Source organism: Triturus cristatus, chromosome 3_1 (genome assembly GCF_964204655.1).
Source record: "Triturus cristatus chromosome 3_1, aTriCri1.1, whole genome shotgun sequence".
NCBI lineage: Eukaryota > Metazoa > Chordata > Amphibia > Caudata > Salamandridae > Triturus > Triturus cristatus.
Window position 1 is genome coordinate 257,316,899 of NC_140583.1, and position 17,943 is coordinate 257,334,841.

The 17,943-nt window shown below is 44.1% G+C and overlaps 1 long non-coding RNA gene across 1 annotated transcript in view; it reads right to left on the reverse strand.

Moving 5' to 3' along the window:
• Positions 1-11,594: 11,594 nt before the first annotated feature.
• Positions 11,595-17,943, reverse strand: part of LOC146860059 (uncharacterized) — a 143,826-nt gene continuing 137,477 nt past the window's right edge. Inside the window, exon 5 of the long non-coding RNA XR_014979090.1 lies at positions 11,595-12,297. This is a non-coding gene — a long non-coding RNA (uncharacterized LOC146860059). The remainder of the gene's footprint in view (positions 12,298-17,943) is intronic.

Here is a 17,943-nt window from a genome sequence, read left to right on the forward strand (position 1 = left end):
CCCTGTTATGGTTAATGCGGTTGTCGGCAAGCGCCCCCTCAGTAAGGATGAATTTCCTTACTGGCTTGCGGAAAAATTTGATCAATTAGAAGCCGTGTTTCCAAACACTACACCTGTGGATAAACACAGGATACTCAGCATTACTTTGCCGAAGGACCTGGTCCCTGAGCTTGTTGATTGTGATAATTGGGGCAAGGTCTTTGCTGCGACCTATTCGAAGTGCTACGGCACTCCGTCTATGTCTGTACTACCCTCCGTCATCAAGAAAGTACAAGAAAGTCATGGTGCGGAGGCAGCAATTGAGTTGGGATTGAGGCTTGTCGAAAGTTTCGATGTGGTTTGTTCCATGGTAATGGGCAACCTCAAAGGAGATGCCATGCAGTTCCAAGTTGGTAATATGCTGGAACTTGTGGCTGATGCCGATAAGCCAAGGGAGTTCGCGAAAATTATTGCGAAAGCCTATAGGATGGTTGGACGTAGTGCCTTGGGCGTGAAACCCACCATCAAAATTCCTGATGTAGTGCAGCAAACTAAGGTGAGTTCGTCTACAAAAGACGAAAAGCCCAACTTTCCTAAACAAAGTTGGCGAGCCAAAAAACAAGAGAAGCAGCAACAGAAACAGGTTTCTCGTCCTGCCTCACCCGTACAGTCGTATAGTGAACGCACTTATGATTTGCGTGATCGTACACGTATAAAGTCACCTAATAGATTTCAGGTTTCTGAACAACGCTCTCCTCATTCTTCACCGGAAACATCGACTTCGCACACTGGTGGTGGAGAGCGTGGGAGAGGACGGGGTGCTCAAGGTCGAGACCAGCCCCGCCAGACTGACGGTAAGGGCAAGCAGGAAGACACTGCCAGACCACGTCCACCGTTTCAGAAAAAGAAAGTTGCTGCTATCTCAGCGAGATATGCCTCAGATGGTCAGGACACAGCTTCGGAACCTGACATGGGCACTAACGCTGCTAGACAGCGCGGCGGAGGTTACAGTAGTGCGGGAAGCATTGCGTCCATTTCTGGAGGCGACAGCAACTGACATTTATGTGACAGTTGAAACTGCTGATACTCGCGTAGCCCCCCCAGAGAGATTATTTGAAATAGTCCTTAATATTGAGGGTGACATACAACGCAAAATTAATGTGGTTTTTTGGGATAATCTTACCACCACCTATGATATTCTTTTGGCGGAGAAAGATTGGCCTCTGGCTTTCATTTTGGACGCTCCAAGGGGAGAGGAAGTTATACTTCCTTCCTTTGGGCACGCAGTGCCCACGGATGAGTCTACTAGGTTAGCCGGGGAGTGGGCACAGGTGCTTGCACCTGCGTTATATCGTAATCAGGTTGGCTGGGATAAATGTTCTCCCAATCACGAGATTCCATTGCGATCCGATCCCCAGCCTCACCCCCAATATACCATGCGTCGCGAGGCAAGATCTCACGTCGCGTCTATCCTTGAACAATTGGAATATCAGGGTGTGATTGAGACATGTGTGTCACCCATGAATAATCCTTTATTCACTGTGACGAAGCCTGATGGGTCGTACCGCCTAGTTTTGGATTACCGGCATCTAAACTCGCATTGCCGGACGTGTGCGGTGCAAAATGCTCATAGTTCGGCTCTCGTCGATAGTCTTGTGAGAAAACGTTTCAAAACTACGCTCGACTTATCAAATGGCTTTTATTGCCATAACCTGGCCCCTCTTAGTTATGAGTGGACAGCATTCACATCGGGTGGCAAACAAAAATTGTTCAAACGGCTCCCAATGGGCTATAAAAACAGCCCTGGAGTTTTTGCCGCTCGCGTGGTCTCTCTCTTGGAGATGGTAGACCCGGAAGCATACTCGTATGTTGATGACATCTATCTGACTGACGACGAGTTGCTTCCACACCTTGCTCGTGTGGATAACATAGTGACTATGTTTGCCGACTTCGGTTACAAGTTTAACTTTAAGAAGTCCCACATTGCTGAGTTTACAGTGTTGTTCTTGGGGTACGAACTCAATAATGAGGGTCGAGGCTTGGCACCGCAATTCCTTGAGAAATGCGCACGCCTTCGTATCCCTACGACACTGAAAAAACTACAATCCCTGCTGGGTTTTCTGAATTTCGGTCGATCCTACATTCCTGATTATGCCCAGCGTATCAAGACGCTTTATGCCTTGATACAACCAACTTTTACCAGATCTTGCTGGCTGCCAGAGCACTCATTGGCATTGTATACTTTGCAAACTGATCTTCTTACAGCTAAATATTTAAAAACTCGTGACAACCACACCAACCTGGTTATTAGAATTGTTCCAGGCGCGGAAGGTTTCACGTACTTAACGTTCAATGAGGGCGACACAGTCCCCATTGCTTACAAATCTCATCTGTACACTTCGGCTGAGCTGCGATTTTCCACTGTTGAAAAAGTCTTAACAGCAGTTCAGATGGCGATCCTGAAAGAACGAGCGCTATCACAAGGAAAGCGCATGCTGGTGGTAACACCGTTTCCTGCTCTCGAAGCAGTCACTAAAGCTAGTGTACCGAATTCTAAGGCTTTGCATCCAAGGTGGATACAATGGGCGACCTCCTTAGCTTCGCCTGACGTCGAATACATCTTTGACGCGGCGTTGCAGACTCAAGAGAGTTTGGAGTATGAATTCGTTCATCCTGCTCCTTTGTCATTGCGCCCCATCGAGGAATACCATTGTGCCATATACACTGACGGGTCGGCGCAACCCGCAACTGGATCAAGGCACGCGTATTCAGCGGCTTGCGCAATTGTAGTCGGTACTTTCGTAAATGGAGAGTTCCAATCTGATGCAGTGCATACGCAGTCATTGGGTGATTGTACCGCGCAGTTGGCGGAGCTTCGTGCTCTAGTGCTAGCACTTGAGTTTGCTGATCACAGGGTCACTACTCTTATAGTGAGTGATTCTTACTATTGTGTTCAATCTTACAACGACAATTTGCTTTTTTGGATTATGAATGGTTTTCGTGATTCCAAAGGTGGCACAGTCAAGCATAAAACGCTTTGGGCTCGAGTGGCAGAACTTAAAGGGAGTCTGCCACTTGTGAATGTAATTCACACTCTTGGTCACCAACGAGTTGGTGTCCATGCTGTCGGTAACAGTTTGGCTGATGAGGCAGCTAAAACAGCAGTGGCGACATATTTAGTAGCAGCAGTTACAAGATCAAAATCTAAAATAGATGCTGACATCTTGGCAGCTATTGCTGCTTCTGAAACAGGGACAAACTTCCCTAGAGGTTTCCCTTCTCGATACCATTATCATTTAAGTCCTGATAACGTCCCGTTTGTGAGGATTAACGACGTTGGTGATAGATTGATTCCCAACGCGGACTGCAGACCAAATTTGATAACAGCTGCCCACGAAGGTGTTGCGTCTGCGCATGCTGGAGTGTCAGCAACTGTGTCTCTTTTACAGTAACGTTACTGGTGGTACGGTTTGTATAAACAAGCGCGGGCTTATGTACTTAGTTGTGACATTTGCCAGCAGATTAAACCTTCTTCTGTTGCGCGTCCACCTCCAACGCAGCTGCATATATCTAATCAACCACTTGCGTGTGTTTATTTAGATCACTCGCATTGCCGGACGTGTGCGGTGCAAAATGCTCATAGTTCGGCTCTCGTCGATAGTCTTGTGAGAAAACGTTTCAAAACTACGCTCGACTTATCAAATGGCTTTTATTGCCATAACCTGGCCCCTCTTAGTTATGAGTGGACAGCATTCACATCGGGTGGCAAACAAAAATTGTTCAAACGGCTCCCAATGGGCTATAAAAACAGCCCTGGAGTTTTTGCCGCTCGCGTGGTCTCTCTCTTGGAGATGGTAGACCCGGAAGCATACTCGTATGTTGATGACATCTATCTGACTGACGACGAGTTGCTTCCACACCTTGCTCGTGTGGATAACATAGTGACTATGTTTGCCGACTTCGGTTACAAGTTTAACTTTAAGAAGTCCCACATTGCTGAGTTTACAGTGTTGTTCTTGGGGTACGAACTCAATAATGAGGGTCGAGGCTTGGCACCGCAATTCCTTGAGAAATGCGCACGCCTTCGTATCCCTACGACACTGAAAAAACTACAATCCCTGCTGGGTTTTCTGAATTTCGGTCGATCCTACATTCCTGATTATGCCCAGCGTATCAAGACGCTTTATGCCTTGATACAACCAACTTTTACCAGATCTTGCTGGCTGCCAGAGCACTCATTGGCATTGTATACTTTGCAAACTGATCTTCTTACAGCTAAATATTTAAAAACTCGTAACAACCACACCAACCTGGTTATTAGAATTGTTCCAGGCGCGGAAGGTTTCACGTACTTAACGTTCAATGAGGGCGACACAGTCCCCATTGCTTACAAATCTCATCTGTACACTTCGGCTGAGCTGCGATTTTCCACTGTTGAAAAAGTCTTAACAGCAGTTCAGATGGCGATCCTGAAAGAACGAGCGCTATCACAAGGAAAGCGCATGCTGGTGGTAACACCGTTTCCTGCTCTCGAAGCAGTCACTAAAGCTAGTGTACCGAATTCTAAGGCTTTGCATCCAAGGTGGATACAATGGGCGACCTCCTTAGCTTCGCCTGACGTCGAATACATCTTTGACGCGGCGTTGCAGACTCAAGAGAGTTTGGAGTATGAATTCGTTCATCCTGCTCCTTTGTCATTGCGCCCCATCGAGGAATACCATTGTGCCATATACACTGACGGGTCGGCGCAACCCGCAACTGGATCAAGGCACGCGTATTCAGCGGCTTGCGCAATTGTAGTCGGTACTTTCGTAAATGGAGAGTTCCAATCTGATGCAGTGCATACGCAGTCATTGGGTGATTGTACCGCGCAGTTGGCGGAGCTTCGTGCTCTAGTGCTAGCACTTGAGTTTGCTGATCACAGGGTCACTACTCTTATAGTGAGTGATTCTTACTATTGTGTTCAATCTTACAACGACAATTTGCTTTTTTGGATTATGAATGGTTTTCGTGATTCCAAAGGTGGCACAGTCAAGCATAAAACGCTTTGGGCTCGAGTGGCAGAACTTAAAGGGAGTCTGCCACTTGTGAATGCAATTCACACTCTTGGTCACCAACGAGTTGGTGTCCATGCTGTCGGTAACAGTTTGGCTGATGAGGCAGCTAAAACAGCAGTGGCGACATATTTAGTAGCAGCAGTTACAAGATCAAAATCTAAAATAGATGCTGACATCTTGGCAGCTATTGCTGCTTCTGAAACAGGGACAAACTTCCCTAGAGGTTTCCCTTCTCGATACCATTATCATTTAAGTCCTGATAACGTCCCGTTTGTGAGGATTAACGACGTTGGTGATAGATTGATTCCCAACGCGGACTGCAGACCAAATTTGATAACAGCTGCCCACGAAGGTGTTGCGTCTGCGCATGCTGGAGTGTCAGCAACTGTGTCTCTTTTACAGTAACGTTACTGGTGGTACGGTTTGTATAAACAAGCGCGGGCTTATGTACTTAGTTGTGACATTTGCCAGCAGATTAAACCTTCTTCTGTTGCGCGTCCACCTCCAACGCAGCTGCATATATCTAATCAACCACTTGCGTGTGTTTATTTAGATCACTGCGGTCCTTTTACCTCTGATACTGCGTACAAGTACATCTTGGTTGCAGTGGATTCGTGCACACGTTTTCTGTGGGTGTGGCCACAAAGGAGTGCTGACGCCAGGACTGTCATCAAAGCATTGCGTGTCTTTATAGGGAGTTTTGCGTGTGGTACCCTTCACTCTGATCAGGGCCCGGCGTTCGCCGCTAAGGCGTACAAAGAAGCAATGAGAAGTTTGGGGGTCCAAGTCAAATTTTTGTCTCCATACCGGCCTGAGGGCAATAGTGTTGTGGAACGGATGAACCGTGACCTAAAGCAATCGTTGACAGCCAAGGTGTTAGGTACAGGCCGGAACTGGCTTGGCCACTTGTATGACGTCCAACGTGCACTTAATAACCTCCCTAGAAGGTCTCTGGGTGGGCGGACCCCGTACATGATGCTCTTTGGAGTGAGAATGTTTGTTCCGGACCTTGATCGTCTAGACATGGCGGCTGCTGCCGCGCCTTTTGACCTAGATGACCACTGTGCTGTATTGCAGAATCTACCAGAAGCAAGAGACACTCTGGCGAAGGAACACGTGCCCTCTACATCTGAAGAAGCACTCCTGATTCCGGTAGTCGGTTGGCTACCTCGTGTTGGTGACCTGGTCCGTGAGAAGGTGGAGAACAAGAAGGAGTTCGGCCCCTCTTATCGTGCACCAGTCCCGGTGCTTGGAGTATTGGGTACACGTACAGTTGTTTTACCCCCACTTCCTGGTCGCAAGGAAAACAGGTACATTTCAATTGAGAATGTCAAGCTACACAGGGTGGCCGATTCTCCATAGTATGACACCTTCGGTTTCCTGCCCTTCAATGCTGAGAAACTCTGTTGTGATGCCACCCTCAATCATCGTGCCTGAGGTTTCCATTGAGATGCATACAGTTTCTGATCAGCCTGTACCCCCTACTGCTGGTGGTTTGCCTGATGATCCTGAGTATGCTTATCCTGCAGAAGTCGCTTTGCCCCTATTACATACAACAACACTTACCCAGTCCCATTCTTTCTTTGAAACTGAATCATTGACTTCCACTGCCCCTTCCAAAATTTCTACATTTTTTGCCTGGTTCAAGAGACATTTTTTGGTTGCACCTTAGACTTACATCTGGTTGGTGCTGATTTGTATTTTTGTATTCATGACAATTGGCTTTGTGGTAGTGTTTTTTAGACTTATCAATGGACACTACCTGAATGAGCGTTCTACAATTCAATTAATTGATGGAACTTTGGCCCCCCATTCCTCATCACACATCATGAAAAGAGACCAGACGTTTGTGAACATCACCCCCTGGCCTGTTCGTGATGGGATTGCTTGGGATGCAGATGATTGGGATGTACAAGCAATAGAAGCACTGTTTTCTGACTTAAAATATTATGCTGCATTTGATGCTGAAGATCTGTATTTAAATACTGCAAACTATGATGAACAATTTTGTTTTCAACATTATGGCACACATTTCCTACACAGAGCGAATACTTTTCGAAATTTTGTTAATTTCACTCAATGGGAACATTGTCCTGTCCCTATGCCTAGTACCTCTGCCACTTTATTGAAAAAATTCACATACTTTTCGGATTTTAGTGTGTCAGACCCTGCTTCCTTTTATTTTAAGGTGGCGGTAGAACCCACTTCTAAGGTTAGATTGACACACACAAAATTATTATATTCCAAATCCTTTATGGATGAATTGGCTATTGGAGGTTAAGATGTATGGAAAGCTACTATCGATCTTAAATCGGTTTGGGGAACTAAACCGTGGCAGGTACAAGGAACAGAAGCTTTGCATCGTGCCTGTCTTATCCCAAACCATATATTATTTTTAAATTCGTCTATTTTTCAGACCACTTGTTTTGGATTGGCTATATCTAAAAAATTAATTTCTCCCTCGATCCCGGATCTGGGTGCTTATCCTGGTTGGGAAAATCACTCAGATCTGTCCCTTACTAGGTTGCAGTCCCTTGTTTCCAATGGCACCTTCAATATTTCAACATTGAATCCTGAGGGTTGGTTGGTATGGCAAACAAGCTCAGATTCCTGTCAACGTCGGTTTCTGGATTTGGCTCCAGGGTATACACAACTTAGGGTTGACCCTCGTTTCACATCTTCACACACGGTGACTACCTACTCTGTAGGTAAGTTATGTCAGTCGTGGCTGCAACATTCAACGTTAACTTCAGTTAAGCTTCATTTATCACGATTAAATGACAAAATAGATTTGAATGATTTTATTAAGGGTCCTGCAAATGGCAGGTCTAAACGATGGGCTTATGCTATTTACAATGAAATTTGGAAATTGTCGCATATTGAAGCTGCTTCTAGATTACGTGCTATTGACCAGGCCAATATGGAAAAAGTATTGGCTGTGATAGATAATAGTATTAATACTTTGTCTTCTAGAATTTATACATTAGATAATATTGTTTCTTCTGTCGTAGACATTGTGCAAAATGATGTATCTGTGTTGTATCATGGTCAAAATCAGTTGCGTTCAATTATGCAGTTTGCATGGACATTGCAAACGTTAAAGGCAGGGAAAGTCCCATTGTTGTTCCTTCCTTTTAATTTGACAGAAAAACAGCAGTTCATGTCCATGAAAGATGCAACTTATGCGTTGCTGCACATTGAAAAATTAGAACCTTTACCTTTTTCTGTAGCTGAGTTGAATTCAGCCGTGTGGCTTATCCACGGATTAGTCACTTTACCTTTTAGTTTGTTCAAATTTAGTTCGTGCATGAAGCATTATGCCATAGGCAGATATGAACAACTTGGTGATGCGTTCCTGCACGAAGTTTGGTCACTTCCGTTCACTTACAGATGCGTAAGGGATGGCAAGGAGGTTTACTTAAAGGGTGAAGAATGCACTTCCGCTCCTGATCATTCTGTGGTTTGTAGACATATACAACTACATGGCGCTTGCAATATACACGCTCCAAATTTAGCTTGTGTCCTAAAAGGGATTCCAATGCCATTTATAACGTCTTCTTTTAAGCTGCTTGCCAACGGTAGTTATTTGCTTTTAAATAGTGAAGCTTGCTGTGGGATGCTAGTGGGTATTCCTTACATAGTCACTGTTTCGCAAAAAGTAGTTTGCTGTAATAACGTCCTTTTCCCACCCCCGCAAGGCCGACTCGATATATCCATCTGGCCAGCGATTCCAACCTTGAACGCAGAGTTCAATAGGATGAGCAGAATAAGTGCTCTTTTGTCTAAAAAAGAGGTTGCGTTGACTTCGTCCCGTGAAACATTTCTTCTTAATGTGGCGAACACACGCACTGAGATACAAGCTCTTTTAAATACCGACCTCCCCCTCCATTTTGGAACCTTGATTCAAACTATCTTTAATGCTTCGTCTACGACTGGCCTTGTTCATTTTTTTAAAATTGTGGGCTCGGGCCTCGTGACATCTTTCCAGACTGTTTTTGGTGCGATCCCCGCATTTTTACATTCTATTTTTTCAAGTGTCTTCGGAGGGTTCCCATTGCTCCTCGCTTTGGTGGCTGGGATCCTCTTGTTGATTTGCGCACTTCGATATGGCTGCACACCAGGAGTTGCAAGACAGCATGCTGCGCTTGCTCCATCTTCGTAGCCGGATGCTTGATTACTACGGCACCTTACCACTGGCGGTATTAAGCGTCAAGTATGGATTGTCTTTCCGGTTTCCCTTTTTTACGTGTGTGCAACCTGTCTTTCATTGCCTAGATTGTCCCTTCCAATGGGCTCTGGACTTGTGCCTGTCTAACTTGGCGTCACCTGACCCAGATTTTGATGAACTAATGTGTCCCTTAGTGGCTCATGAATTTGATTGTTCTGGTGTCGGGTTTATGGCTTTGGGTGCTGCACACGGAGTCCTTGGTAACTGGGATATCGGAGAGGCGGCTATTGAATTCCTTGAAAGGAGTTATATCGAGGATGCTGACACTCCCAGAGTACTTGTTGCAGCGGCTTCAAGTGGTACAGAATGCCGCTGCAAGGGCAATCTTTGGCCTTAGCAGGCGCTCCAGGGCCTCGGGCTTGCTGGTAACTTTACACTGGCTTCCTATCCGCAAGAGGATCGCCTTTAAGGCGCTGACCTTGGCCTACAAAGCTCTTCACAAGGAGGGAGCCAAGTACCTCCAAAAGAGACTGGTCTTTTACCATCCAACCAGGTCTCTGAGGTCGGAAGCCCTGCACCTTGCTGTTGTCCCCCGGGTAAAGAAAGCGCGCCTCGGAGGCCGCTCTTTTGGACTGCTGGCTTCTCAGCTGTGGAACTCTTTACCACTGGCCCTGCGGGGAGCCACCAGCCTACTAGCTTTTAGGAAAGGCCTTAAAACTTGGCTGTTCACTCAGTAGCCGGTCCTCCGTGAATCTCTGGCCCATTCTTCTGTTAGTTTTATCTGGTGTTATGTTTTTTATGTTGCAGTATTGTCTCTTTCTCCATTAAAGCGCCGGGACACTCTTTTTGAGTAGCCGTGCGCTATAGAAATAAATAAATAACATAACATAACATAACATAACATAACTTGTCCTATCATGGTGCTGGATACTCCGATAATTGATGAACACGTGTGTTCCTTTCACTTGTTAAATTGGATGGCAGATACTTTTGCGGACCGCTCCAATGATTTCCTCTTGGAAGCTGTTGCAACTTACGGTGCTTATACCTTTATGGATTGACTAATTGACATTGTCACTCCAGGATGCATCCAGGTCTGTTAATTATTCATCGAAATTTTTACTACATTTTTTAAAGACATCGTTTTTTTTTCTTTTTCTTTTTCTTTTTGACGATTTTTTTGATTCTCGGACTTTATGCTAACATTATATGCCCTTGGTTCCGTTCTATATCACTTGAACTCTGCGTTCTTGATAAGTGTATCCCTATTGGTCAGTGCTCCGATCATGGGGGGGTGTAGGATGGATTAAGCCACGCCCTATTTACAACACTAAGTTAGCATAACCGAGATAATTGTTTGCAAGCCAGCTTGTCGTTTCTGCTGCGCTGCACACGACACTGTTGTTTTGTGTTATTCAGTTTAGAAATGCTGACTCGACTTTGCCTTACAGGATAACAAACTGTTGTTTCACATTCTTAACAGTGAAATGTGTCCTTGGTCTGTACATCATGCAAAGAACGAGTCTGGGTCACTAGAAGGTACAGAGTGTTGTGATTAGATTGATCGTACCACTTTTTAGACATATCATACATACAGCTGCCAATATCTGAAGGACAAGCGTCTTTAATATTGCAGAACAGTTTGGTTTTACATTCATTCGAACAGAAGAGCTGATGCATGAGAGAGCTGATCCTTTGATGTGATTCTACTAAGCTGATCTATACGGTATGGGATCCCCCCTGTTAGCCTAAGAGACCTTCTAATCGTCTAATAATAATAATGTATTAGATTCTAGAGAAAGGAGTGTGGTTGTATACCACTGTCATTATTAGTATGATTGCTCCTTTCATTTTGTATGGTATTGTAATAATGCTTATGGTTCTGATCTGTACTGTTAGTCTGCTAGTGTTAGCCAAAGTACTGCATCTTAGGACGCGAGGTTTATAAAATAAACTCTTTAAACTTCACCGTGTCTGTATTATTATGTTGTGGACTAACAAATAGATACAAACAGGTACTTCGGATTCCCACCACTCCTGAGAAATATCTAAGTCGATTGTTCTGGTTTGTCTATACATTGGGACCGCCTAGCTAGATCTAGGCTAACGAATGGGATACTAAGCTAGTCGGATAAGGGGTTCTGGGTTCTGAGGGGAGTTTTCTGGTACACCACAATTCTCTGAGGTCCTGGTCTCCTGCGCATAGTTCTGTGCAAAAGCAGAATCCCTGCAACACAATAATATAAGTATTTTAATTTTCTCAGTTGATTCAATTATTCTTCTTCTTTTAGAAGTTGCACGTTAATATCAGGCACTACAAAAATTATTTACATGGGTATCATTTTCAAAACGTCATTATGAATTACACATTTTGATTTCATGACCTTAGAATAAGCTGTAAGTTGTCATACTAATGATGATTTCTAAATTAGACCCGTTTAGTCTTTTCATTACTTTAATATATAGAAATTAATTAATTTTTTTAACATATTTTAAGGTTATCATCACCACATTTGCTATGTTAATTAGTTTACATTCTCAATCTACGTGATTACATGCATAGGTAAATAAACATTCTCTCTTTCTTCATTTACGTTTTCGCATTTCAATGTTTCAAAACACTCCTGCATGCTTTTACGATGCAGCAGGAAACCTCACTTTCTTCAACTATTTTACCCGTTTTCATCAAGAGTTTATTATGGTAAATCTTTTTAACAGTGAGAATTGATAGACAAAACCGTTATTTAACTTTTACGCTCCATCAGTAGCTCTTCTAGGAGGTGAGCTCTCCTTTCACCCACGGCCTCCTGGATGATGTAGTTCTCCTGGCCTCTATCACAACATGGTAAATATCCTTTGGCGTCCAACGCAGCATGGATACAGACGTGCTTAAAGAGCCCTTTTAGGAGGCATGCTGGGAGATGTAGTTCTCCTGCCCCCAACCACAAATGGGTAAAGATCCTTTGGTGCCAGCTGAGTCTTCCACCATTGGAAATGTGGCAGTTCCCCCACTTTCAAATGAAGAGTGGGATCCTCAGGTTTGGTGGGGTGGAGCCCTGCTACAAATCAGAGTGGTTCCCATTCTGCAAATACCTAAAAAAGATAGCAAGATCTTTAATATATAAAATGTGGTCAGTACAATAGACTCTATCAAAAATATTCCTTGCCAATCCAAGAATGTTTTGGACTTGCAGCAGCACCTTTGATTTGTTCAAAGCTCCTATCATAAGTGATGTGGAATGCCGGAGAGAACCTGTTGATCTGTTGATCTGGTGACTTACTGCTAAGTCATGTAGCTTTAGTATACCTTTCTATGTAGGCATCCAGTCCCTGACAGATTGGATAGCTTAGCTAAATGTGCCTGTGTTCTAAGGGCAAGCTTGAAATGTGCAATGTTTATGGCACTCTTGTAACACATTCACTTGCTATTGGCAGGTTCAGCTTTTGGGCAGTGCGACTGGTGAAGCCGCACTGGGCGCTGACCTGTGAAGGGGGGACCTCTGACCTCTGAGGGGCACTATGCTTAGCAATATCTTATGATAGGAGAGATGAGGGGCATGTTTGCAGGTAGTAGTGAGAGAATCCGAGGAGGCAGTCAATGGACGTTGGGGTGCCAAAAGTGATTGTTGCACCAGGCTATTGGGCAAGCGCATTCAATCACCTGTACCAACCAATCTTGTGTTTGTACCGCCCATTTATTAACTCACAATTCTGCAAAAGCCTAAGTTAGGGCCCTGCTCAAGATAGCTTGATCTTTAATATCTAAAATGTGGTCAGTGCACTAGATACTGTCAAAAACGTTCCTGACCAACCCAAGAATGCAGTACTGCCTACATTGCAATGTATAAATAGCCAAGTTATGGGCCACCAGCATCTATAGTGTGGAGTGTTTGCCATCATCTCTCATTCCACTCTCAAGTCTGCACTGCAAAACCTTTTGAGCTGGCCCTCCTTTCTACTTTGCATGAATTTTTATCGATCATTTTGTACGTTGGTGGAAGGTGAAATGGCTTACGCTACAAAAAAGCATTTATTTGAAGACATAGTAGTATTATGAATTTGTCCCACAGAACAATGTGATATTGACAGCATCACATGTGGATCTTATGTTATAGGACAACATTCAGGGGATCAATGAGGATGCTTAGGCAAATGTGTTTGCTTACAAAGGGGGAACTAAGGGCTCGATTATGACGTTGGCGGTGGGGTGCAAGCAGACCGGGGGCACATGTTGTGCCCCCAGAATACATCCCCATGGCAGGGGAGCCTGTAGGGCCCCCTTTGTTCCCCCACCGTCAGCCTCATTGCCATGAAAAGACTGGTGGTGGAGGAACTCGTAATATGCTCTGCGTGACTGTGTTAGTCCGGCTCAGCATATTGCATTGCCCCTCCGCCGTGCCAATGGTAACAGCGGTTCCCTGGAGCAGCCAGCGGTCCACCGCCGGAATGACCCAGAGTTTACTACTACTAAATGCCTTTTGTGAATACGAAAGTCGTAAAGGTTTGATCTTGTCTCAGTTTAGTAGTAGTAAAGTTAGGAGTTCTAACATTACTACTACTAAATGCCTTCTGTGAATACCAAAAGAAGTAAGTTTAGGATTTTATCTCAGATTAGTTCTGTGAATCGGCACCCAGGAAAAGTACTTTCTAGGAACTGCAGACAAATGGTGTACTTCGTTTAAATATGCAAAATATACAGTCTCTAAAGATATGAATGTCGACTCCACTTCCTGTGACTATAATGACTCTCACCATTGAATATTAAGGCCCATTTATGATAATGTATCTGCTTTAGAAAGGGCCTTAGCTTTATGCACTTTATAACTCTTCTATATATTGCTTTACTTTCAAGTGTAAATTTGAATTCCAAAAAAGAAAAACCCAAGCTTAGACTGTGTTTCTGAATTTTCAGGAATGCCTGTCTCAAACAATGGAAACAGACAATGTGAACCTCGCACAGACATGATTGTGACCAGACCATATGGCCAGTTACTCTGCCAAATAGAATGGACTTCTACCTCCAAAAGACAGCATAAGTGGGTACCATCCACAGACAACATAGCTCCCACCAAAAACACAGGCCTGTGCAACAAACAGACAAAGTGGGCATGTACCTTTTACATGAAATATAGATACATTTTTGTCACAGGCAATAAATATGGTGGGCACGTACCTCCCAAAGAACACTTGCATTTTTACCTCTCACAGACAATTTTAGCAAATAATTTTCAGTAGTAAGATGGACTTGTATTTCCCATACGGATTCACAGTTCCAAAAAACAATATCGACCGGTACTGTCCACAGAACTATCCATAACATCTATAATGGAAATTATGAAGTAGTACTCAAGAATGAGAACTCTCTGTAATCATATATTACACTTTGATGGGCTACAACGGCATACTCGGAGGAAGTGCATGGAAGGTGACAGAAAGTTCAAACAAGTATTGGCAATGCAATAGGTCTCGCAGTACTGAAAGTTTGAGCCATTGGTGTTGACAATATATAATGTCACGCCAATAACTCAAATATTCAATAATGCGAGACTTTTTCCATTGCAAATGCTTATTTCTTATGCTTCTGCACTGCGAGGCAACTGACAGTTTTTAACATGTAGTCCACCACTCAAATTCACAATGTTCATGTTTGCTTTTCATATGTCATGCTTCGGAACTAGTTTAAAAACTACTGCTGCTCATAAAGTACACCAATGAGGAACTACATGGACTGAACTCAGCTAAGGGTAGGTTATGTTGTCCCTCTAATCCTCTAATTGATACTGATAAAGGCATGGAGAGTCTCTCCTGCCTTAGGTGCCGGCAACAACTTCCTTGCGTCCTTAATCTACCAGCACATGGTCCTAGTGCTGTGATAGGTAATAAGATGGACCTAAACAGTGTAGGTGCCATAAAATGTATCTTAGTCAATGCTAGATCTTTAATTAAGCATAGCACGGAATGTGCGTTATTGTTAGACGATCTAAAGGTAAAGTTGGCCTTCATCACGGAATCTTGGACAGACAATGCTTCTGGACCAGACCTAGTGAAGGCAACCCCTCCTGGGTTTCGTTGTTACACCCTGGATAGGTTACATAAAAAAGGGGGAGGGCTCGCTGTCATTTATCATGACTCCTTGGGACCTAACTTTCTCCCGGTCTCCAACACGACATGCGAAGCATTAGCTTTTAACATTCATTTAGCAAACCATAGAACCTTTAAAGGCATATTATTATATCGCCCACCGGGTCCTAAAAATGGATTTTTGGAGACAGTAGGCACCTTACTTGAAGAAGGATTATGTCTAGAATCTTACACAGTAATGGGTGATTTTAATTTTTATCTAGAAAGCCATTTGGACTCTGACACTAATCGGTTGGAGCAAATTATGGGGGCAGGAGGCCTACAAGAGTTGGTGAAGGCCCCTACGCATGAAAAAGGTCATACTCTTGACAGCATATACTCAAACAACCATGATCTTGTCTGCACTTCAGTCCTTCCCATCTTATGGTCGGACCACTGTACTATTCAGTTTGAACTGAATGGCTATGGAAGCCATTTAGCTAATATTAAACCAGCCCAGGAGATTGTGACCAGAGCCTGGGGAAAATTGGATATTAATAAATTTGGAAACTCCCTCAGTAGCTCGATGCGACCCCCTCCCTTGGGAGCGAAAAATGCTGCGGCGGCCTACAATGAATGGCTAGCCATATCTTGTAATCAGTTAGCTCCCAGGAAACAGTGGATTACAAAACCAGCAATACTGTCGACTCCCTGGTATTCGGAAGAACTTAGAGCTAAAAAATTGGACTGTATATTGTTAGAAAGGGCTTGGCGGAAAAATTATGGTGAAGCAGATAAGAAAGAAAACAAACACTGCATCACTATTTATAAACAACTGTTACTGGAAGCTAAAAGAAAGTTTTTTTCAACTCAGATAGCTTTGGCCAAGTCCAACTCAAAGGAACTTTTTAGCACTATTAAAAAATTGTCTATTCCAATTGCCCCTAGGAGCCATAGTAATTTATCATTTTTCAATAAAATTGCCGCCTTTTTTAAATATAAGTTGAAATTATATTCTCCTCCTTCACTGAAGCTAATAAAATGGCACAGTTAAATTCTAATATGAATAGAGCAGGCAGTAGTGGTCCTTCATTGGAATTTGACCAATTTTCACCACTGGAGGTATCAGAGACAATCAAGGTCCTGACCTCGATCCGTTCAGGAGCCCCGGGTGATCCCTGCCCTGCCTGGATCATTAAACAAGTACCTGAAGTAATTGGAATGGCCTTGACTCCTCTGTTAAATGATGTTTTTTCATCTGGCATATTTCCTACAATCTGGAAGCAAGCTTCTGTTCTTCCACTCTTGAAGAAGCAGAATCTGGATCCAAAAGATCGTAATAACTATAGGCCAATTTCGCGGCTCCCATTTCCTGCTAAAATCTTGGAAAAGGAGCTGAACATCCAACTCAGTGCATTTCTCCATCGCAATAACTCACTGCACCCATCGCAATATGGGTTCAGGGCAGATCATAGCACTGAGTTTGCTGTGTTGAAATCCACTGAGGAAATTAGAGAGGCCGTAGATGGAGGAGGTAGTGCGGTATTAATTTTATTAGACCTGTCCGCGGCCTTTGACACGGTCCATCATAAATTATTGATGGACCGGTTGTCTGAGATCGGTGTTAAAGGCCCAGCTTGGAAACTTTTACAATCTTTCCTAGCTGACAGGTCTCAAACTGTGGATCTGGATGGCAATTCATCTAAACCATTTACACTCCCTTGTGGGGTGCCACAGAGCTCTTCTCTTAGTCCAACTCTTTTTAATATATACGTGGCGCCATTGGCAGGAGTTATCAGATCGTTTGGCTTTCAACTCACCTCATACGCTGACGATACACAAATAGTGTTGTCATTGACCAGGGGAGAAGACAAAGAAACTGGGGACCGTTTCCATGAATGCATGAGTGCTATATCTCGCTGGATGTCTTCTAATTGCTTAAAGCTCAATTCCAACAAGACCGAGGTCTTAAAGTTTGGGAATAATCCACAGGTGTGGACACCGGATTGGTGGCCGGAAGACCTGGGCTCCTGCCCTGTACCCACTAGGAAGGCCAACAACCTTGGGGTATTAGTGGACAACAAACTCACTATCCTGTTTAATATATACTTACAACCGCTATTTTCCATCATTAAAGCGTACGGGGTGGAGCTGATTAACTATGCAGATGACACCCAATTGGCTTTCTCCCTGGAAGGTAAACAGGCGGTTCCTCTGGAACAGTTCCAAAGCTGCATGAGGCAGACCACGGACTGGTTACGGAGGAACTGCCTGCAGTTCAATGGAGACAAAACTGAACTGCTGCTTTTCGCACCAACGAAACAGATCCAACATCTTCCAGTGGATTTCAGGCTTGCCCCGGACTCAGCTCCACTGACGCCAGCCAGCACTGTACGGAATCTGGGGGTATTATTCGATAATAACCTCCAGCTGGTTTCACAGGCTAGTAAAACTTCCAGCACCTGTTATGGTCTGCTGCGACTTCTACACCGTGTTCTTCCGCTGCTGCCTGCAGATTCCCGTAACACGGTCGTCAGAAGCATCATTCTCAGCAGACTGGATTACTGCAACTCTCTGTATCTCGGAGCCCCCCAATACATTCTGCAGGGGCTACAGAGAGTTCAGTCAGCCGCTGCTAAGCTGGCACTTGGTCGCAAGTTCGACTCATCTTCCACCCAG